The sequence below is a fragment of the Triturus cristatus genome, chromosome 11, assembly GCF_964204655.1.
Source record: "Triturus cristatus chromosome 11, aTriCri1.1, whole genome shotgun sequence".
NCBI classification, from domain to species: Eukaryota; Metazoa; Chordata; class Amphibia; order Caudata; family Salamandridae; genus Triturus; species Triturus cristatus.
Window position 1 is genome coordinate 956,484,845 of NC_140594.1, and position 26,262 is coordinate 956,511,106.

Sequence of the window (26,262 nt, forward strand, 5' to 3'; positions counted from 1 at the left end):
ATGCACACTCACTATTTCTTGAATCTGCTGCACAAAGCAAAATAAATATATTTACTGTAACATATACAAAATCACACATAGCAGTGTCTGTTGGAAAAAGCTAAATATATAATCTCTTCTTAAATACAAAGTTAAACATTGTGGTATCAAAAGTACAAAGGAATATACATACATAAATAATTGTTATAGCATATTGAAATTCACACTGGTTTACTTTATATAAACAAATATATATATTTCTTATTTTTTACAATATGTTCAACTTGACATATTCTGGTGTCTATAGTATAATGCAAAATAAATACTGCCATTTTCTTATAACATGTATACAATCACATATTCTGTTGTCTGTTAGTCAAAACTAAACATATTTAATATTTGCTTGTTAGAAAGCATTCTGGGCTTTGTTATAACATCTGTAACACAGGAAAGTTAAATTCTTTTCATCGACTGGCACTTGATGTTTATCAATACAGGCCAAGTAGAACTTAAGTTTGCAAACATCACAAGCAATCTGAAACGAAAAAAAACAAATTGGAATGAAACATTCATTTCTTTCACTGATGCATGCTTACATTTTAATAGTGTCCACAGACGTTTAAAATGGTAATTCAAGAAATGAAGCACACACACTATCTCTCTCTCTGTGCTAGGAATTTCCCACATATGAATAACTACATTGAAAAATAATGCTACTTATACTCAAAATCTTAATTGGCTTGAAAAATAATTTCCAAAGGCCACAAGATATGCTAGCAGTCTTTCAATGCCAACTGGTGATGTCACCACAAGAGGATATTGTGATGTAGCATCCCTCATTGGCAAAATTACTTTTTACGTCTGTTTTAAGTATTAATCATGGCATACGGACATCAGGTTGTTAATAAAATTTAGTCTATGTGTTAAGAGAATGAATGCTACAGGTGAGTACTACTCTCGGGTCCCCAAGCGATAGCTTGCCTTCAGACTAGGCTATGTAAGACTCGGGAGCAGAGCAATGCTTCAAATCAGCTGCAATGGATAATTAAAAAGGCTTCATTACATTAGATTCTGAAATAGACTTCAATCAACTCTTCAGAAGTATTTATATCTAAACTAGAGCTAATCTTATTTGCAGAAAGCCTGGCGAATAACCTATACAGATACTCAATAAAGCTATGTAAACCAAATGTGGTTTTCTAAACCAAATATATTGATTTACCTCTCATAATGAGAAAAGGCTTTCTGCAAAACTAATAGAAGCAAATAATACAAGATAAACTGGAGCAACTATCTGTGAGCCTGTTAGATAGGTACATCTAATTATGTCTTCAAAAGGTTTACAGATAGTTATGTGAAAATGCTAATAATTCCTGTACCAAAGTTAAAATATTGATTTTGAAGAGCTCTGTTCTGCCTCAGATACATCAAACTGGAGGAGACTGGCTAAAGGTTATACCCCTTTTTCAAGTCTACTCAAGCTGTCTGTAAATAGATTGACCTGAGGAACAAATAGAGGTGTGATACTGGGTACTACTGACTGAACAAGAGACAATAACCACACTGCATCAGGAAGGAACTATATTGGTATGTGTCATAGATTGATACCCCTACGGTTCTTCTCTAGTCCTCCACAGTTCATTAGTGTCCCATTTATTTTTTTAACATTTATATCATGATTCGGTCTTGATAATATTTTTATCTATTTTGATTAGTATGTCACTTGAAAAACCCAGGGAGTGAATCCAAGTGCAGCCTTGAAGCACCACACTTATTCTGACTACCCTACCAAACAATTGGTGGTGTCCATGGCCAAGCAGATGACTATTTTTTCTGCTTTCTAGCCACCATTTATAAATCACAGTAGGTTTGTTCAAAGATCACATGGTACTGCTGGCAGAATTTGATCAAACATTCCCCACAAAGCATGTGAATATCTTCCTAGGAGTCAACTGGAGATAACGGACCTGTGAGCCAGGCTGGGCTGAGGAGAATATATGCCTGGCAATCGTCTCCATACATTTAGATTCCTTCGACCCCGTAGTGGGAAACAGGTTTCGATTAAATCCACCAGTGGAGGCCTGAACAACCAGGCTCTCCAGTGTCTGATGCTGTAGGAGAAGAGTGGGTTTCCTGGAGCAGTCCTTTGTCTCCCAGCTATCTGCCTAGTGGCTGATGGGCAAGATCCTGGTTTCACCCAGGTAAAAAGTAGTGTTTCAGTTAGGGCCACTTTAAATGGAAGACAGTTTCTTGCGAGGTCCGGCCTGGTTGCAGGAACTCAGTTAGGACATCTGTTGTGACCTTAGTGGAAAGTAGTTGGAGGTTGAGAACTTCTGCTGCTTTACGGACAACAATGGCAAAGGAGTTAGACTTCTATGTGGATAGGCCAGGTGTGGGAGAGTGGAGGTTAATATATGGAGAAGTGTGAAGACTACTGGCCTCTTGTAGGCCTAAGAACAGGTTTGTTGTCATAGACATGACAATCATTATTATTGTTTCTTGTAGTCCAGAGTTTTTAGAAAGTGTTTCTGAATCTGAGTAAGTAAGGGAACAATATTGGTTCAACTTCGGTGGATCCTGTGGAATAATCTATTCTGAGTCCAAAAGTACTATCAGCTCACCCTTCGGCATCAGTGGTGTTGCTGGTGGCGTCAACGCTCGGGCCCACTGTTGGCTGTGGTGCCGTATGGGGTATAGAAATAGGGAATAAAGCTGGGATTGTTCCTAGACAGAAACTTATACATACCTTTGGGGTCAAGTGACTCCTCGTGATTGCAAGGAGAAGAAGCCGTTCCTCCATTTCTTATAGCTTTTTCTAAAACTTGTCTGATGACTTTCATCTGGAAAAGCGCTTATGGAATTGGCTTCGGGAAAGACAGTGCATTCACATCCTCCTCTTTGAGGGGGATTAGGCCTTAAGTGCATTTCGGTGTCACTCAATGACATACAGCTTGGATTCACGGTCCTGCATGCCCTTCAGATTAATACAAGCTTATTTGTCACCCAACACTAAGAGCCTAATTACGATGTTGGTCCGAAAGGCTCCGAACGGCATTTGAAATCTCCAAAAGCGTTTCAGAACCTATGTTTCTGACCGACTCGGAAACATCTCCGACTGACTGATTATGATGGAAAGGTAAAAGTTAGGTTAGTCCAACTCGGTTCTGAATGGCATTTGGAGACTCCGAGTCAGTCGAAGCCGAATCGTACAGCTCCATGGACTGCGTTTCAGACTGACGTATTACCATGTCGGATTCGGACAGCCTTTCAGAAACGGGTTGTATGACACAAAACAGCTGTTGGAATCTGACTTTGGGGGTCCGTAGAAGGCCCCCTTCACCCTGAGGCCTCCGGTTGGGGCCTGTGGGGGTACCCACGGGACCCTCCTTTACAACCATGCACAGTGTGGCAGGCAGAATGGGTCAATAGACTTTCTGTAGAAAAGTAGAATCTGCTTCTATGGTTACCCCCACGTTATGCCTGGTGCTATGCTGTTATTGACTAGTCTGACTGGAATCCTGCTACTCAGGACCCCAGTCTATCAACTTTTTCCCTAAATGGTTATGTTCAGTACTTAGGTACATCCCAGATTGGATACTGGGGTACCCTTATAAGTCCCTAGTACATGGTACTAAGGTACCCAGAGGACCCCCATGAGCTCAAGCCAACCATGGGAGACCATTCAAAACGGAACTACTGGCCTGCCATCGCAGCCTGTGTAGGTTGGTGTTAGCACCACTTACTTTAGCTATAGGTTTCCGATACATAGGGTCACAGCCTTCAGAGTACAATCTCCCAGGTTGTCAGGGATGCAGACATGTACCATATATAGAGGCACTGTGTAATTACGCAATGACCATCTCGAAACTGGCTGCAACTAATACGATCATGTTTTGTATCAAACATGTTGGAATCATACCACCACACCGGGAGGTATCATTACGAAGCACTGGAAGATCCCTCCAGGTGCCAACCTTCTAGACCCAGGCAGCACAATGGTTGCTGCCAACCAGAGACACATTTCTGCTCTCCTGCTGCTGAGCCAAGCCCTTCTAGTCTGCCGCATTGTCTGTGCCTGTGCACCATACAGGAACCTTCCAAGGCCTGTGGGAATCAAAGATATCTGAGGGAATCTACCTTGAAGTGAAAAAGTCACATCCCTGCAATCACAGGCCCCGCAACTACGTTGACCGGTCTGCTGAACTTGAGCTCCTCTGGACTCTAAAAGGTTCTGAAACACAGGTGGTGGTTTTCCTAAGCTCCCGAGGCCTGTACTGCCCTCTTACCTGCTGGACACCGACCCCTCAGCACTCGACATCCTTTATGAGACAGCTCATGCACAGCTCCTGGTCTTCCTCAGTATCGCCTGGTCCTCACAGCTGCAGAGCCAAGGTCATCGTAATTTTTCTGCAACATCCGACATGGGAGGGCATTCGTCTTCCAAGTCTCCTGGTCACTCCTGAGTGACATAGACTCTGTCCCCTCTGCTTGCAGGTACCTCTCAACTAGAATCCAATTTTGGATTCCACCGGACACTTTCTCTTCCTTCAGCAGTGGCACTTTCCTGAAGTCCTCCATTGGGTTTCGACTGCTGTTTCTGACACCACTTCACACGTATGCACCCGGCTTCCCTGGTGTAGGTAACGTGGGTACTAGGGTATCCACCGGTGCAGTGGCTCTTCAAACTTCTGTCTTCCACAGGGTTTCTTCAGGGTTCACTGGGATGGGTCCTTAATCTTTAAAAATCCAATTGTGACTTACACGTAGACTTGTACGGAGAACACAGTCATGTTTCCACACTGTACACGACCTCCATTGGGCTCCTAGTCTCTCACCTTGGGTGGTCCCTTGTGTCCCCAGCCCTTGTACGTCATCTTGACATGGTCCTGACTTGAGTCGTGGTTCTTATACCACTTTCTTAGTATATGGTTTGGTCCCCCCTGGGGCCCGCTATGTATTCTGTGCCATTTACTGTGTTTCTTTGCAAAGTATTATCCATCATAATAGATGGTGCTAGGTGTACCTTATATAAAGTTTTCACAATTTTCCTAAAATTACATTGTTTTGTTGTTCAGTAAGGCTTATTTTTTTCTTGGAACACGTATATGGTAGACTCATACCAGTCCCAAGGTATTTCAGAGGGTGTAATGGCTGTGTTGGCCTGTATTAAGTGAGGGATTTTTCCCCAACAAGAACAATACTTGATGGCATGTGGCATGGACTCATCCTAGTTGATTCTCCTCCTAAAGTATGCCTCACACACCAAACCTTTCAGCAAATTTAAATTTGGTAAGAGATGTTGCCAACAGTGCCTTTTCGATATATGTACTATTATGCCACTACAGATACATTTCAATTTAGAAAATGAAACATCTCCAGTGATTCAACTTAATCATTTACTGGTCATTTTCTGAATTTGAAGTGAAAACATAGGAACCTCACAGCGCCCTTGAGTACTAATTGAATATAGTGCTTGATTAAAGTGGTTGATCTCCCAGCATTTACTTTGGACTTACCTCTATGACACAATCCATGAATATTAATGAAAACTAAAAATTCCACCAGCGACAACATAAAAACACTTTTGCAAATCTTTATTCTTTGCTAAGAAACCTCTTGTATAGCTCATTCATTTGCTATGGCACATAAACCATGTACTGACCCAGCAAAGTATGACTATTTGGCCAAGGTCTCACAACTGTTTGACCAACCAAAACCTAAGTATCGACCCTAATCTCTTATTTTTAGCACCACAGATGATCAATTATTACCTTCAGAAATGAAGTGAAATTGTCTCACAAGCAAATGACTGGACCAAAGCAGGGGAAGCTTCCACCTCTTGAAATTTTAGTGGCAATGTATAATCATTCATTAGTCAAAAGAGTGTGTTACCCCTTAAATTAAACTACAAAATGTAATTAGTAGGAACATTGGATTTGCCATGTAGAGCTTCTGAGGAGGTAGAGAAATATATTTTTAGAGGAATTACAGCACATTCTTCAAGTATAGCCAAACGGAAAAGTCTTGATTCCTGAAATGATTGATGAAATGAAGAAGACTGCTATTTTAGAATTTGTATGTAAAAGATAACTTATGCAGTAAGATCATTTTAAGCAATCTGGGGTGAGTTTTATTGCAATAATATCAAGTGATCTGATTTGTGATGAACTGGTTAATTGATTGCATTTATATAATGTCCACTATCAATTGTATTAGTTTAAGGACATTCGTTTGAGGATATTGCATGTATTTATGAAATCAAAGAGCTTAATATATCCCTCAGCCACAATTTGTAATGTTTTATAATGTTGTGTACCCTTTCTATATTAATAAAGTAAAACTAAACAAGTTGTTAAAAGCGAAAGAGAAATTATGTTAGAAATTCTATTAAGGATTAATAAACCTGAACTACAAAATCTATTTCCCATTTTTCAACAGCATCTTTTTTTTCCTTTTTCGAACTCTTTTACGCACAAACATGACACAGAGCACTTAAGCCATCTGTAAAAAGAAAAATATTAAAACAATGAAATATTTAAATTCTGGACATTGCAAAAATTACTCACTTTGAGCACTTAAACAGTGCACTTTCGTAACAAACATTATACAGTATACATGATGTATGTACAATAGATATCCCAACATTTAAATGTTTTATCTATAAGTTATGTAACATAATGGACTGTAGTAAATGCAACATAATTCTATTTTTTAAAAACGTTATTTAGCATTTATAAGAACGTCTGTTAAACAGAACTATTAATGATTTTCAGGAATGTCCTGTCGGGCTACGTGAACAACCTTTTTTTTAATAATAAACACCCTGCTTCTTTATCTACTTTCCAGTGGCTAACAGTTTGCACACCCTGGACAAACCCCGTTCTGTAAGGTTTCTACGTTCTACTGCACACTTTATGATACAAATCCAGTGGGAAGGCTTGTTCATGGGTGAAATCTCAGATAGGTTCCTATTCACAGAATTGCATTCAAAGAGTGTTTTCACTACAATTATAGGTTCATTTTAGTTTTCAGCCCCATTTAATCCACTTTCTTTAAACCAGTGCTGCTTGCAAACCTATACCTCCAGAGCCTCACTTACACCACCAGCGCTACATAAGGCATTCCAAGAGGCTGGCATATTTGTAATCACCCTTTCAAATGGTACAAGCAGTCTGTGATAGTAACACCAAGCAATACAGTTATCTAGGTCAGCTAATTTACTGCTTGAATTAATTAAGCATTCAGAGATATTCTAATATTGCATGGTAGGTTTAGTAATATACAGCAGGAGTTACACTTATTACATATTGGCAAATGAAGTTGATTAATATTCTCTGCCGCAAGATTAACTCCACCACTAGAGCACTCTCTAGAAATTCTAGTTATGCAATATTATCCATGGGGGAGGGAACTTCAGATAGCTATTGACGGATCACTGACATAATATCGATAAGCAAAATATCGACTACATAAAATATCGTTGCCAAATTATCGACTACAATATTATCGACTCACTATACTTAAAGAAAATACTAAAATATCGAGTACACAATATCGTCTTTACAAAATATCGTATATCATCGAAATTATAAATATCGTTAACGAAAATATCGTCTAACCTTTAATAACTTTCAAAATGACAAAATTATCGATTCCCGAAATATAGACTACCAAAATATAGAATATGTCACAATATCGACTATCTAAAAAACAATGAATAAAATATACTTTTAGCACAATAGAAACATTAGCATTGTAATACATAATATAACACTTAAATAACATAAAACATTTTTGTTCAAACACATACATTTAAAAATAAACATTCCATAAGCAATATTAATACATTTCACAACATAAATAATTTTATAATTATTATACATGCAATAAACCACATTACAAAATATATTTACAGCATTGCTAATTAGCGTTTCCCTTGCATGGAAACAAACAGCCAAAAAATAAAAAAACATCAAGGTGGTCCAATGAAATGGTCACATTTCAAATTCAACCAATGAAATGAAGCAACTAATTAATTTCACAGTATAAAAACACTACATTTCAACATCTTTTTCACACTACAAACTGAAAAGAACAAATAAGGTGAAACTCTACTCAACTGTTTCCTGAAAGAAGATTTACAGTCCAAAAGAAAATTTTACAACTACAGAAAGTAAGTTAAACTCTATTTAAAATACAACAATACTAGAATGCTACAGCTTAAACTATTTCTATAAATGAATTTACTACACTTTATTTAATTACATTCATATCTCCTCTACAGATACCTTGTAAACATACAGAAAAATTATCGACATCACCACAACTCTAATATGAATCAATGTAAGTATATTTAAAAAATTTCCAACCCACCTAGAACTATTAATTAAAAAAAAAATTGTAAAACATATTTTATGACTGATTTCTCTCCTCTACAGAAAACCACAAAACCATCCAAAACTACCTTCTACACAATCACCTACTGGACCTAAGAAATAAGTAAGTATATAAATCTCAATCATAAACAGCCTAAAATACGCAGCCAAAATTTTACTTTCCCCTTAAAACAGTATCACATTCCAAAAAATGTATCCAACTATTAACTACTTTTTTTCTCTTACCAACAGAAAATCTATCTCCAAGATTAAACTGAAAGCTTGAAATCAGCTAATGAACATCTTTCAACACATCAAACTAAACAAGTATATTCACTAAAATGTAAATATATTTAAAATATCTGTAACATTTTTATATTTATAATATATTTTTTCATCTCCCCTAGCATAATACAGAACAACATGAGTGAAGGTGCAGAATTTATAACATCTCAAAAAAATAAAATGTTGTTATGTTATATGGGTTATGTATATACACAAGAAAAGCAAAGTAGTCTGAAAATGTTTTGGAAATGTAGCAAATACTACTCAAACAAATGCTATGGGAGAGCTATTACAAAAGAAACCACTGTTCATTCTGTAAAATAACATAATCACCCCCAATATAACAGAGATAGAAGTTTAAATGCTCTTGAAAACATTAAGGAAGCAAGTACTAGCACTGGTAAACCCACCACCCAAATACTCAAAGAACAGTTATTAAAAATACCACACCATGCATCAGCACAATTACCCTCAATTGATTGTTTAAAAAGAACTATTGCTAGACAAAAAAAACAAACTACCCAAACTCTACCTACCCCTAAAACATTTGAAACAGTAATCATTCCCCCAGAATTAAGCATAACTCACACTAATGAACCATTTATTTTTTTTGATAACAAATCTCCTGAAAAAAGAATAATTATGCAAACAATTTAGTGAAATTACAACAATGTAACACTTGGATGATGGATGGAACTTTTAAAATTTGTCCAAAACCATTCTACCAGCTGTACACAGTGCATGGATTGTACCAACATTCTAACATTCCATTCATCTATGCCCTCTTACCAAATAAACAGAAAATGACATACGTAGAAATGTTAACCAAAATAAAAGAAGAAACCAATAATTATTTCCCACAAAAAATAATTATTGATTCCGAATTAGCCATGATCAATTCAATACTTATCCACACACAGCAATCCAAGGTTGCTATTATCATTTTAACCAGAGTCTATGGAGACATCTGCAAAAATCCACCCTACGTGTACAATACGCTACAGATAGTACTTTTGCCTACCAGGTTAAAAAACTAATAGCACTAGCATACATACCTGTAACAGATGTAGCAGAACACTATAATATTCTAATAGAAAGTCCCTATTACAAAAAGAACGAAGACAAATTAAGCCAACTCCTAGACTACTTTGAGGACACCTGGGTGGGAAGATTACACCGATCAGGACATAGAAGACAACCAAAGTTCCACATTCCATGGTGGAATGTATACCTAAGTACCTTAAATAAACAATCCCAAACAAACAATAGTGTTGAAGGATGGCATAATGCCTTCCAAGCAACTACAAGCAGAGTGAAACCTACCCTACAAAAACTCCTGGAATCTCTAAAAAAAGAACAAAGCTACCAAGAATTACGGATGCAACAATCTGTTTCTCAAATAGGTCCTAAATTAACTAAACAAACCAAACAAATGTTTGATCTACTACAAAGTCAAGTAACCCTATACCCATCAACAATTGGCCTAGACTACCCATCACTAATAGCCAAAAGCATTTTATAATGAACATACCCACAGCTAACAAACGAAAATGTCAATACAATAAACAATTGCAATTATATATTAATACTATATTTTCCTAAATAATATATAATTGTCATATACATTTCTTTTTCATATAGGAAATATATATGTACAATTAAATATTATTTATCTAAATATAATATATATAACAATAAACTATAATAACATTTCCCACCCAAATTATAAAAAAATTTAACTTACCATTGATGTAGCCATAGAAGATGAATTCCACCCAGTAATACTCCTTCCATTTGTATGTCAATCCATAGTAATAATACAAATTCAGCCCCCCAAAAAATTCAAAAATTCAACACATCCAATGTAAATCCATCCTCGACAAATCCAAAAACGTGAAACCCTCCAAAACCCGAAAAATAGAGCAAAATAGTAACAAACGCTCCTGGAAATCCCGGAAAAAAAAGTGTGATAACTTTATTAGTTTAATGAACTAAAACACACTTTTGTTAATAAAACAAAAACATCTCTCTTTACAGCATAATATCCAAACCCTAAAAAACCCGAAAATATGTGAAAAATCAAAATAAACGCTCCATGAAATCCCGTAAAAAGTTTAAAAGTGTGTTAACAATATGACTTAAATCAAGTAACACACACTTTAAAAAAACAAAACGCGTCTTCGACAAAACATCGATCAAAATTTACCTGTAAAAAGAACAAAACATACCCACCCACACAATCATACCCAAATAAATGAATTAAATACAATTACATCATTTGCAAACAATACATATTTAATCACAATATTTACTTCAAAAACTACGTCACAACCAGTAAACAACCACACGTAACTAACACCGCCAAAACACCCAAAACAATATAAATTATCAATAAATACACTCTAAACATCCAAACTACCCTAAACATAAGTATTGAATAACATATAATACTTAAAACACCACTTACCTTGCTCAACGCGACGCAGCTTCCAACCGCGAGTCCAAAATGACCCAAAATAACATAAAGCGGTTACAAAATAAACCCATTAAAATGAAAATACCTACTTAAATCAGTGTAAACACATGAAAACAATAAAAGACATCATTATAATCATATATAAATATAACATTATTTATCTTCATTTATTAAAAGGAATTTGTAATAAACAAACCCTTTAAAACTTATATTCATATTTATTTTAAATACATTATTATTATGATTATAATAAAATAATGTATTTTCACAACTGTAAAAACTATTAAAACTTTTTTTTTATATATTTTTTTTTTTACCAAACCTACAAGTTGAAAAATATTTTTTTTCATATAATTATAAAAGAGAAAAATTAATAATATTAATATATCCTAGAATAATATTATTAATCAACATTAAAAATACATACCATAAAAATATAATTTTTGTCATGTACTAATTATGTACAACAACAACATAAAAATAACAATATTCTCCAAAAATTAAATATGCAATGATTTTTTTATGTATATATCCAACAAAACATTATTATATCAATACTGTAAGAATATGTTTATTTGAAAACAATGTAAAAAAGTTATAAATGTAATGTATGTTTTTTTAATTATCAATACTTCTGTTATAAAATGTGATGATATCAACAAATTTTATTTTGCTTAAAACCTTGCAAAAATACATAAATGTATGGATATTTTCTGTATCTCTACTAATGTATACTCCATTCTGTAAATAAAAAAAGCAAAAATCTCTCTACTTTCTTCCACAAAAATAAAGCTTATTTAAAAATATAAAATGTGTCATTTAATTTCATAATTTATTACTATCAAATGTATAATTTTGCTAATTTATTTGTTTAGAAATGTTAATAATCACATTTTTTCCAACATTACATAAAAAACATACTTCATTAACACAATACATATACATTCTACACACTAACCCTATACAATTTACTATTCCCATTTAACCTACATTAAAGTCTGGGAATGTGCTGGACACTAACCCTATACAATTTACTATTGCCACATCAGTTAACATGAAGTCAGGGAAGATGCTGGACACTAACCCTATATAATTTACTATTCCCACTCCAGTTAACATAAACTCAGAGAAGGTAGTGGACACTAACCCTATATAATTTACTATTCCCACTCCAGTTAACATAAAGTCAAGGAAGGTGCTGGACAGTAACCCTATATAATTTACTATTCCCACTCCACTTAACATAAAGTCAGGGAAGCTGCTGGACAGTAACCCTATATAATTTACTATTCCCACTCAAGTTAACATAAAGTCAGGGAAGATGCTGGACAGTAACCCTATATAATTTACTATTCCCACTCCAGTTAACATAAACTCAGAGAAGGTGCTGGACACTAACCCTATATAACTTACTATTCCCACTCCAGTTAACATAAATTTAAGGAAGGTGGTGGACACTAAACCTATATAATTTACTATTCCCACTCCAGTTAACATAAAGTCAGAGAAGGTGCTGGACACTAACCCTATATAATTTACTCTTCCCACTCCACTTAACATAAAGTCAAGGAAGGTGCTGGACAGTAACCCTATATAATTTACTATTCCCACTCCAGTTAACATCAAGTCAGGGAAGGTGCTGGACAGTAACCCTATATAATTTACTATTCCCACTCCAATTACCATAAAGTCAGAGAAGGTGCTGGACACTAACCCTATATAATTTACTATTCCCAATACAGCCACATTAAATTCAGGAAATGTGCTGAACACTAACCCTATATAATTTACTATTCCCACTCCAGTTGACATAAAGTCAGGGAAGATGCTGGACAGTAACCCTATATAATTTACTATTCCCACTCCAGTTAACATAAAGTCAGGGAAGGTGCTGGACAGTAACCCTATATAATTTACTATTCCCACTCCAATTAACATAAAGTCAGAGAAGCTGCTGGACACTAACCCTATATAATTTACTATTCCCAATACAGCCACATTAAATTCAGGAAATGTGCTGAACACTAACCCTATATAATTTACTATTCCCACTCCAGTTAACATAAAGTCAGGGAAGATGCTGGACACTAACCCTATATAATTTACTATTCCCACTCCAGTTAACATAAACTCAGAGAAGGTAGTGGACACTAACCCTATATAACTTACTATTCCCACTCCAGTTAACATAAATTCAAGGAAGATGCTGGACACTAACCCTTACTATTCCCACTCCACTTAACATAAAGTCAAGGACGGTGCTGGACAGTAACCCTATATAATTTACTATTCCCAATACATCTACATTAAACTCAGGAAATATGCTGGACACTAACCCTATATAATTGACTATTCCCACTCCAATTAGGTTAAAGTCAGGGAAGGTGCTGCACACTAACCCTATACTATTTAGTATTCCCAATTCAGCTACATTAAAGTCAAAGAATCTGCTGGACACTAACCCTATATAATTTTATATTCCCACTCCAGTTCACATAAAGTCAGTAAAGGTGGTGGACACTAACCCTATATAATTTACTATTCCCACTCCAGTTAACATAAAATCAGGGAAGGTGCTGGACACTAACCCTACATAATTTAATATTCCCACTCCATTTCACATAAAGTCAGGGAAGGTGCTGAACACTAACCCTATAACATTTCATATTCCCACTCCAGAAAGATCAAAGTCAGAGAAGGTGCTTGTTATAACATCACTTAAAATATTAAATATATAAATTTATTAACTATGAAATATATTTTTAACAAAATTGATTTTAACAATAATATCTTTAAAACACTACCCACCCCTATCCCATATTAATCCTAATTCCATATACAATATTTTTCCCTAAAACTTGCAAATATACAATAATTTAATTATAATAGTTCTTTACAATTTTTAAATTCACAATATTTACTAATCCATTTAATTTTTTTAATATCTATTTTTATACTATTATTTTTAAAAATGACTCCCCTCCCTTCTCCCCTAATATCCCCACATCCCACCCATAAATTCAAAATTAAAATTAAAATTACAATTTCAAATAAAAAGTATATAATTAGGATTTTACATTACATTTTCACAAATTTAAATTATTTCCTATAAAAAATTTAGTAATTAATCTCTAATTTTTTAAAAAATAATTTAAATACACTCCACACGCTTACACCCTAATACCCCAACATCCCAACCATGAAACTAAATTATAATTTCTAAATTAATTGTAATTTTTTTTTCCTAAATAACATTCAAATGTATACATTTCTAATTATTTAATATTTAATTGTATAAATTTATTACCTGAATTTATATTAATATTTTAAATACACTCCCCACCCTTATACACTAGTAATAAACCTACATCCCACCCATAAACCTACAAAAAACCTTTCATTATAAATTTCTAATTTTAAAATATATAATTTAGAAATTTCTAAATCTTCAATATTAAATATTTTTACATTCTTATCTGATTTTACACTAATATTTTTAAAACACTCCCCACCCTTATCCCCTAATAACCCAACCTCCCGCTGCTAAAACAAAAATATATTTTCTACATTATTTTCAAAATTACAAATATATAATATCGAAATTACATTAAAATTTAGAAATTTTAATTTATTTAAAATTTAAAAATGTTACATTATCTGATTTTACACTAACATTATTAAAACACCCCCCACCCTTATCCCCTAATAACCCAACATCCCGCTCCTAAAATATAAATATAATTTCTAAATTATTTTCTAAATTAAAAATATTTTATTTCGAAATTTCATTACAATTTAAAAATCATAATTATTTAATATTTTTTTTTAATTATTATCTGATTTTACACTAATATTTTTAAAACACTCCCCACCCTTATCCCCTAATAACCCAACATCCCGCTCCTAAAACATATCATACAATAAATTACTTATCAATATTAATTATATTTTAAAAAATAATAAAGTAATTTTACATATAATTAAACAATTTACTCAATCAATATACACTAAATAGACATTTTAAACATTATATATATTATATTTCGATATTTATAACAAAACCAATAAATCGATATTATCTACAAACGATATTACTACATCGATATTTCATACTTCGATATTTTACTAAACAAAAAAAATACGATATTACTTACATCGATATTCTACACTTCGATATTAATGTTGTCGCGATATTTTTACTTCGATATTATTGTTATTCGATATTAAAATTTCGATATTATGTCTATTTACCAGCTATTGACCCAGGGTGTAGTCAGAGTTCATACGGCAAAGCTACCTGGGTGTGCTATTCTCTACTTATTATAAAATATTGCTGTTCTAAATCACATCCTTAAAATTAAGGGTGAAATTGATAACATTTCTAAATAGATGGTTTATTGTTCATGGCACTTCCCTGGATGAAGGTTAGATGAATTTTGAAGCATATGTGTGTGTTCTGGGGTTGACAGGGCTTTGACATTTTGCACTACTGAAATGCATTCTAATAAATGTCTAGTTTTCACAAAAATGAGCATATATTACTTCCACTATAAATAATTTTATCATGCTGTCAAATAAATTTGGAGATGTGGATTCACATGCTCTGCAAACTCCACCCAATTATGTTATCCTCTAACAAAGCACGATTGTTTATTAGAAGAAGTTGATTTGAGTAAAAAGGTACCCTTTGACATCTCCTTTAGCTGGAAATGTGCATGGGCACCACTGATATGTTAGATTGTTTTTGGCATTGTTGGTGAGTGTAAGTACAGAGTGGTGGTTTTGTAGAATTCGGTGACCATGAGAATAGTGTACAACAGTAGTAAATGTGAGTATTACAGAGGTGTGGTACTAGACACTGACACTGAGGAGGAGGGTGGGTGCATGTGCATCTACAGCAATACAAACTATGAACAGATGCGTCAGGGCCAGTAACATTTTATATTTATAGCATGTGATATTATAGATATATATGCTCTTAATAGACAAAGCAGTACTGACCAATCCACTGGCTAGTTACTGTATGATATAATGTCTCAAACAATGTTCTCAATACTCTTTGACCAACTTTAGCCTGTTGATCAGTGAGAGTACCCACACAGTAATGCTTAGTAGTGAGAACCTAGATGTCCCTTATATGCCTTAGTGAGGCTATAGCTGTGGGGAAGCTACTCTCCATGCGAGAAACTTCAAAGCACAGGAATGTAGTGGCTCGAATGGGAGGTGAAAAAATAGAACTCTGGGTGGGATAACCCTTTTAAGGCTTTCCATTAAGGCTTGCAGGACTGGATTTCTAAAAGGTGAGGAATGTTCCCTACTGTATGTATATGGCAATATCCCCAATTTGTGGGCTTCTGGAAGCATGTGCTAATTATGATTTTTTGAAAAAGCAAAGGAAATAACCAAAATAGTTTCAGGCCTCTGTTTTAAGGGGGTCCAATTAATCAGAATTATTGTGGTGGCCAAACCTTTTCACCTTTCTACACAGCAGTCTATTGTAGTAGGGCGGAGGGGTTGGCACTGCACCGTAAGGACCTACTTGGCATGCGTACATTTCCTCTGGCGACTCATTGCGACGCTATGGTGTCGAACCTCAAGGGCATGGCCACTACCACTGGGGAACCTCAAAACGGCGAACAAGACTAGTACCCAGCGCTTAGCGCTTGTAAGTACACATGCATAGATTAGGCCCCATTCACATTAACATATGAGCCTACTTCATGGAGCTACTGCCCTTAGGCTCTTACAGGGCTGCCCCTTTCCAACACACATGGCAACAGGTCCCAGGCGACTACCCTACCCCTCTTTTGGTTATGTTGTCCTAATTATGTTGTACACCATGTCCACAGTCTGTTTATGTAATGCACCATGTCTAGAATGCCTAATGAGTGTCATACCGTAAGGTCTATTTCACATTGCCACGGGTAGTGTAATGGCAATACTCCAATTATTATTACAGTAATATGCTCGCTAGCTTACCTGGTAATGTAATGGTTTGTAACACGAACTGCATTACTTTGAAGTTGTCAAGCATGGTGTCACTACACTGTTCATGTTTTATAAAAATAAGAAAATGCCAAGAAAAAGATTTAAACAAACAAAAATAGCAGCCTCTTGCAGTGGGTCTGCAAATATTTTTTTAGGATGTCCATACATTCTTCTGGGAGACTTAGGTATCCAAACTCTTAAGACCTCAGATGCTAAATTGCTAGATTGAATTGTTTGGGGTCTGGATGTCTGATCATGCCTTGTTCCTGAGTGAGAATGTCCGTTCTGTTGGGGGAGCCTCTCATGGGGAGTAACGGACATCTTGAGGTGGGTTTAGAACCATGGCTGTTTGGAATACGTGGTTGCCACCAGGATGAAGGTGGGGATGTTTTCCATAGCTTTCTTACCACGTACTGAAAAAGTGGGAGCGAAGGAAAAGCATAAGCAAATATTCCTGACCAGTTCATCCAACTAGCATTGCCCATGGACTGTCGAGTGGAAAGATGGAGGTGAAGTTTTATCATTTTGCATTTATGTGAGAGATTAATAAGTCTATTTGTTGTAACCTCTGACGTTGAAAGTGGGAGTAGGACTTCTGGTTAGAGTGCCCACTCATGTACTAGTTGATGCTTCCTGTTGAGAAGGTTTGCAAAGTTGTTGTTCACTAGGAGATGGACCTGTTGGTAAATTGCCTAATGCCACATCTTCGGCGCCAGTACTGACAGATGTGGTGAATGTGCTGCCTTGTTTCTATAAGTAATAAATATGGGTAACTTTGCCTGTTTTTAATATTATTACCTTGTCCGTAATGTTCAGGAAAAAGGTTTCGAGTACTCGGTGATGAGCAAGAAGCTGAAGGTAGTTGATATGAGATCCCTGCTTATGGAACAACCAAAAATCCCATTTACCTGGGGGCCAGAGAGATGCTCTCCATCAAAGGGTAGAATGCTGACGTCTTGTTGAAACTCTGTTTTAAAGCACAGGAAGCAAAACCATGAGTGATGGCTTAGTGTAATACAGGTTATAACCGCTCTAGCTGCTGCTCCAGCAGCATCCAGTATGCATCTTTTGGGGCACTGAAGTTGATTTTGCCGTCCAATGCATCTCCCACCCCTTCTTAATTGTTCAGGTAGGTTTTGAAAATGTGACTGGGTACAGCCTGGCAATTATCGAATAATTACCTTACAAGACTCTCATGCTAAATTATTTGCAGGAATCCTACTTTCAAAATTATCTGCATGGTCAAAGGAGAAACAGATAATTCCACCGAAATCAAACAGGGTTAATACAAAGAATTATGAACCACAGCAAATATATTAGTGCTATCAGTAATAATGGATAAAAATATTGGAAAAAAACAACTACTGTATTTGTGTTTTGTGGACTTTAAATTCGGATTTCGATAGTGTAGAAAGGCAACTACTTTGGCAAAATATGAAAGAGCAAGGAATTCAATCTTCCCTCTTAATATCGATCCAACTACTCTATTCAAAGACCTGGGCTACAGTTCGGATGGGTGATGGCTCATATGTATCGAAGAAAATTCCAACTTCCATGGGCCTAAACCAAGGGTGTGTTTTGGCCCCATTGCTTTTTAATCTGTTTCTAGCTGACCTAACACAAGCAATGGATGAAGTAAATGCCCACACACCGAAATTAGCTAGTACTCAGATATAAAATCTGTTATATGCAGATGATGTTTTCCTATTTAGCCAAACACAGGTTGGGCTACAGCACCTGATAAATAGGATATCAAGGTACTTCCAAGTGAATGATATAGTTATAAACCACACCAAGACAAAAATTATGGAGGTTAACAAAGACCTATGGTCAAAGTATAAGCATAAATGGTTCCTTCAAAACTTGCCATTAGTAAGATCATACCAATATCTGGGAGTAATATTCGAGGATAAAGGATCATTTTATCCACATTGTTGATATGCAAAGGATAGTTAACACCCTACTGACAGCCTTTTGAGCCTTGCAGAAGTCACTAAGAGGGCTGACTTACCAACCGCTATTAAAAGTAATAGCAGCAAAACAAGTGTCAATGTTAACATATAGAAGCGAAGCCCTGTGTGGAAAAGACTCTATAATCATCAATAATGCTGTGGCAAAAATCAGCAAATCACTTCTTCGTCTTCCATATAATGAATTGTGTGCACAGATTAGATTGGAATTTAGGCTAATTAAACAGCTAATTGCACGAAAAGGCCAATTCATAAAAGTATGGAAAAGAATTAAAATGGATAATGTAAATCAAATGTCCAATCGGTTATGACAGGAAATAAAAACAAATCAGAAGTTTCAATTCTGGAAGTATTTACAAGCTGCTTTAGATGAATGTTCAGGATACATGATCTGGGATATGCCAATAACTACAGATTCATTAAAAAAAATCGAACAATGAAATAGCAAAACCTCGATCACTATATATTGCGGATGTATGATGTTACCACGCGATCATTTTGATCACTGTACATTACATCGCTGTGTTTACAACGCAAGTCGTTACGACTTGCGCTGTAGGGTGCTGGACTTAGAAATGGTATGATTTACTATTCCAACTCCAGCCTACGTACAGTAGGGAAGGTGTTGGAATAGTAAATCACACTATTCCTGAGTCTAGAGCGCCGTCCAGTGCAAGTCGTGGTAACGACTTGCCTTGTAAAAGCAGCGATCTGAATGTATTGCACTGTTTTGACCACGTTGTTAAGGTTGTTTCCTGTATATTGATAAAGATTCTCTTGCAAAAAGAATGCATGCATGGTCATTAATGAATGGGTATACAAAAGCAAGAGTCCAAACATATTTAGAAACTCCTTGGTCTTTGAAGCAAAAAAATATTTTTATAAAAGCTCGTTTTGGCGTCTTCACATGCTTATGTCCCGTAATACCTTAACTTCAATCAATGGAATTGATGCCCTGTCACTTATGCAAAACGGGAGAAGAGAACATTATTCATTTGCTGTGTATTTATCCCAAACTTAAAGATGAAAGAAAATCTATACTTCAGTTGCATTTTAATTCCAAAGGAATATGGACCTGTAGACAGGCACTGATAGGATGTCTACATTCAGATGACATAGCACTGAACTCAGCTTTTGTAAAGTTTTATTAACAGTAAGAAGGGAATCAGACAAGCAAGAATAATTTCCAATTATTTTGAGATGTAATATAGGATGTATATAACATGTAAATTTGTATTATGAAGTCTGAACTATTAAGTGTTGCTATATTTAACTACAAGGAAGATTTTGATTAATCTATTAAATGTCTGTTTTTATTAATTTTTAAACCAGACTTTTATCAATAATATATTCATTAAAATCGGAATTATTGTCACGATATATTGTAAGATTTTAATTAATCAAACAATAAAAATTTAAATGAATACAGGGGCCGGTTACAGGAAGATAGTGTAGTTAAATGTGTCTACATATTGTAATTAGTGTTGTGTTAGATACTAGCTTTAAATCTCATAGGTATATGTCAACTATATAGAAGCCAATCAAAACTGAAAATGTTTGTATTGTACACCTGTCTTATTCACAATAATAATGATCGCCTAGTATATAACATTTTATTCAACACATAAACCATTTCTAAGTACTTTAATCAAAAGATATTTCAATTGCCCTTTTAAATCACATTTAATAAAAGCAGTCACAGATAAAGAAGCACATTTTTCTACTCTGACAAGGGAAGTATGGATTTATTCTGTAATCCAACTATTCATAATCAGAACAGATGAGCATCAATAAATACCAGTCAATGAGTGCATGCTGCACCTGTTTTATGAGATGGTTGCGCCGATAGTTCACTTGACTCTGTATACAAAATAGAAATGTACACCAAATGCACTATGCCAAATTGCTGAAGTGCAAAATACAAATCTTAGCCTATTTCATATTTCTCCCCCTTAAGTCAGTTTGTATTTACATAAATTCATCCTGTATTTAAAAATGTATTAAGGTCTTAAATACCTGATTCATTAATTAAAGTCTCTGCTATCTCCCTTCGAAAAACATTGATTGCATTGCTGCTAGTCTCGAAAACAAGTTGTTCCTTTTTTAAAATGCATTCTGCAAACTAAAATAATGACAAATAACTTTTAATACATTTTGTATATATGGACTACTTTAATAATATGTTAGCATTTCAATTTACAAATATTGAACAAAACAACAAGCAGCACAGAAACGGGACATAAAAGCTACATAATAAAATGGCTGTAGACACGTTACAGGGATGAAGTGATAGAGCAAGTGAAGTGAACTGCTTCCTATTTCTCGTAAGTGTCCTTACATTCTACGTCAACTTCTCCAGAAAGAATGGGGAAAATTTAAGGTATTTGTTTGCCTTCCTACGTATTTGTAATAAACGACAGATTTATGCAGATTCAGCAAAGAAGGAAATACTGTAAACAGACAAAATACTAACAATAATGGTACCAAAAGTGCTAGGTGTGTGTATCACTGTACTCATTACTGTACTCTGAGGTATTACCTATTTATCAGGGGACTTCTGAAGCTGTAGCAATCGGAGACGCATAGTAACCTAGAAATTCCATGTCAAGATTATTTTACTTTGCATAATGAGAGTATCTGTTTTTATAAGAAGCCATATAAACCAAATCTTAATTGCAGATACATTTCTTAGTTTGTGCTACTACTACATTATTCTCCTAATACCAATCATGGGGGTGTAACAAATATCCCTAATGTCAGATATTGGGCATTGATATCAATGGTATGGTGTCTTGCACAGGCACAACAACCTGTACATAATGAGATTGTTAGGGGAAAGACCATGTCATGCTAGAAAATATCACTATTAATTTAATGTGGAAATAAACAAGACACAAATCAGGATAGATCATTGTAACAAATTTGTACTTATGTTTTTACCAAAATTTACAATTCGAGCAAATATATTTAACACTAGGATATATTTTAACAGTCTGCCTACGAAACCTTGCAGAATCTCTCAAAAGCATGTATGCTAAACAGAATACTCAGTGGGTGTACGTCATACCCAGTCATACGGTGGGCTCAAAGGTTATGAAAACAGTAGTTATGAACTTTAAATAACAGGCCATCTTCATTTCCCAGTATTTGTCCTCATTTAAAATCTCAGCTGGAAATATGAGGTGATTGATGGTCTACAGTGGGACAACTGTAGAACCCTTAATATTCATCACATTTAAATGGTGTGTGTTGTCTGTTTTCGTATCAACAGAATGTTTGAGAATTTACAATCATGCTAAAAAGCTATCATAAGTTGAAGTTATTTGTTTACATTTCTGTTCAACTCTTCCAGGTACCTTGCTTTTTTGGCAGTAAGATGTAATTTGGTATAAATGCATATAAATATATACTTGTGGGATAATACTCAGGTGCAGCACTAGCAAATGTAAGTGTAACTTTTTGCATACAAAACTTGTCTTCCGTTATTGCTCTGCTTAAATGCCAGGAGGGACAGAGACATTCATGGATTGCTTACATAATGGGAAGTACTACACAAACATAACGACATAAAGGAACTGAATGCCAGTGATTTATAACCCTGTAATCTTCTACTGTACCCATGAATCTTATATACTGCTGAGGACCATTGCAAATGCATGCGCCTATTTACTGTTATCCTACTCTTCTTTAAAATGACAGATTTTAGATCTCTTTGTGACTCATCATTCGTTTTAAAAAAGCTAATAACTAAATTATATATTGTTTTCGGCAGTGATGCATAATGCATCCTCTTCCTTGGCGTTTGAAAGTTCATGATGCAGTAGAAAAAGAATATCTATTTCAACGTTAATCTGTACAAATAACATAAAGATGCCGATTCCGATCCTGGAAAAATTTTCCCCGTACGACTCGTATCCGGTCTTTTTACCGTACGAATCGTACAAGTAGCGTACAAACTGCCAAGTACGATTCGTATGGGAAAAATTCCATACGAATCGCATTTGGAAAATTTCCCCACACGTCCTCGGGTCGGAAAAAGTGTCCGACACATCCCCGGACGATTTTACGTACAAATGTGAAAAGTGAAGTCCGAGCACGCAAGTACGATCCATCCCGTGCGTCCGATGTTCCAACCGTATGGAAAATGCACCGTACGGACCGAACTCCCATAGCAACCATGGAGACATGTGCCTGCATACGTGCCAAACACCCCCCAGCCCCCGTGAGTACACGCTGTACCCCCCCAGCCCCTGTGAGTATGCGCCGAACACCCCCCCAGCCCCTGTGAGTACACGCTGTACCCCCCCAGCCCCCTTGAGTACACGCCGTACCCCCCGTGTATGTACACCCGTGTACGTACGAGTCGTACACCCGTGTACGTACGAGTCGTACCCCCCCCTGTATGTACACCTGTGTACGTACGAGCCATACCCCCCTCCTGTATGTACACCCGTGTACGTACGAGTCGTACCCCCCCTGTATGTACACCCGTGTCCGTATGAGTCGTACCCCCGTGTATGTACACCCGTGTACGTACGAGTCGTACCCCCCTGTATGTACACCCGTGTACGTACGAGTTGTACCCCCCCCGTGTATGTACACCCGTGTACGTATGAGTCGTACCCCCCCGTGTATGTACACCCGTGTACGTACGAGTCGTACCCCCCGTGTATGTACACCCGTGTACGACCGAGTCGTACCCCCCCCTGTATGTACACCCATGTACGTACGAGTCGTACCCCCACCCGTGTATGTACGGTGCGTACCCCCAGCGCGTAGCTTTTCCGGCACTTTTTGGGTGCCGTAAAAATATTGCCGTCCGGACTGCTGTCGGTTCGATTCGTACTTCCTGGGTCGTGAAACGCTGCCTGAAAGCGTCCCGACGTCACGTCGAAGCATTCCCGGATCACAGTCGTATGTATATTTTCGTCGGTCTGTGTTTTTTACGATTCGTACGGAAATGGTGTTTCCGTGCGAATCGTACTTCCATGTTTGTAATGTTTTTTTCCCGGGTACGAGTCGGACGGAGAAAACGCTCCGACCGACGGTTCGTACCCGGTTTTTCCAGGATCGGAATCGGCACCAAAATGTCACAATGATTTTAAAAAGGTTTCAGTGGAGCTCTCAGCTAATAAGAACACAATAAAATGTATGCGTCATAATGTTTCAAGCATCTAAAGGATTAGAATCGGGTGCAACTATATATTTGAACTAATACTGACTAGCTCACAATGAATGTATGTCATTGTAGTTATAATGAGTCGATAATCATTTAATATCTTGCACACGAAAACACCACAGGAAATGCTGTCAGCCTGCTTTGGATGATCAATAGTGGAACAAGTCCACCTGGAGATATTTAAACCTTTTCTTCTCAAGAATGCCCTTTCAAACAATAAACAAAAGTGTAAGCAAAAACAATATATTTCTTACCATGCTTTTCTTTATATTCACAATGCAGCAAGAAGCCTTTTATAAAAACCTTTCCTTGTGTTTCATATTTTACTCATTTTTGTACCAGGGTATAATAATGTGTTTAAATCTTCCACAAAGGTCACCATCACAATTTTTTTAATGAGATTAAACCCTGCATTTTAAGTTATGCCAGCACTTTTAATTTCCACATCCTGCCTAATAAGACATGTGGAGCAGTTGTAAAACAGACCAATACAAGGAATATTCACGGTGGTACATGCATGGAAACACACACTGATGCACAAATATGCAGTGTAAAAATACACAATGTGTTGTTAAGAAGAAACACTTTAATTGACAGTATTTATCGGCTAAAATCACACTACTAGTCAGTTGATCTTCTACCATTTTGGCGGAGCTAATTTTAAAAATGTTTTATAAAAAAATTGGGCGCTGATATGGCTTTTCAATAAGCAGACGAATTCTAGATAAGGCAGTTGTGCAGCAAAGAGCTGATAAAGAAGAAGACACTTTCACAGCAAAGTTTTCTTTGCTCTCCTTCTTAAAACAATGTTCATATTTTGGAACAAATTTGATAGTTAGACTATTCACAGATATGTTTCCATTATACAAAGAGCAAATAAAAATAAAAATAATTGATAAAACTTCCGAACTCATAAATGAGCATTCTTCTAAACCTAATAATCAAATGTAGAAAAAATGCAGGAAGCAACTGTTGCACCAATCAAGTTATCACTTGTGAGGACATGCATATTTCATACAAATGAAAGTGGGCCCTGCCATTTCAAGATGTAATCATTTCAAGCATTGATTAAAAAACATCTATGTGGAAACAGCAGAACATTTTAGATTATGTTATAAACTTTCTGGAAATTCCACAAAAAAGTAACATTAAAGCAAGTGTAAGATCGCCACATTTAGAATATAAATGTGTATGCCACATACATGTCATATGCAGTCAGCCGCGGCCTGTGGAGGGAGTTCCGTGGGGCGGTAAGGCGGGGCGGGGGAGGGGCAGGGTGGGGGGTTCTAAAAAATGGAATATGGATAATTGCAGGTAAGTAAACAATTAATCAATCAATCACTCAGAGCTTTTGTATAGCGCGCTACTCACCCTTAGGGTCTCAAGGTGCTGGGGGAAGGGGGTCCGCTACCGCTCGAACAGCCAGGTCTTGAGTTGCTTCCTGAAGGAGAGGTGATCTTGGGTCAGGCGGAGGTGGATGGGGAGGGAGTTCCACGTCTTGGCAGCCAGGTAGGAGAAGGATCTTCCTCCCGTTGTGACTCTTCAGATGCGGGGGACGGCGGCGAGGGCGTGGTTGGTCGATCGTAGCTGGCGGGTGGGAGCGTAGAAGGTCAGGCGGTCGTTGAGGTATCTTGGGCCTTGGTTGTGGAGAGCTTTGTGTGCGTGGGTGAGGAGTCGGAACGTGATTCTCTTGCTGACGGGGAGCCAGTGCAGGTCTCTCAGGTGTTCGGAGATGTGGCTGTGTCGGGGGATGTCCAGGATGAGGCGTGCCGAGGCGTTCTGGATGCGTTGGAGTCTCTTCTGAAGTTTTGCTGTGGTTCCGGCATAGAGGGAGTTGCCGTAGACCAGATGGCTGGTGACGAGGGCCTGGGTGACCGTCTTCCTGGTTTCGGTGGGGATCCACCGGAAGATCTTACGTAGCATGCGGAGGATGTTGAAGCATGACGAGGAGACGGCGCTGACTTGTCTGGTCATGGAGAGGGAGGAGTCCAGGATGAAGCCCAGGTTGCG

The 26,262-nt window shown here is 36.5% G+C and overlaps 1 pseudogene; it reads right to left on the reverse strand.

Moving 5' to 3' along the window:
* Nucleotides 1–385: 385 nt before the first annotated feature.
* Nucleotides 386–26,262, reverse strand: part of LOC146785742 (uncharacterized) — a 53,569-nt pseudogene continuing 27,692 nt past the window's right edge.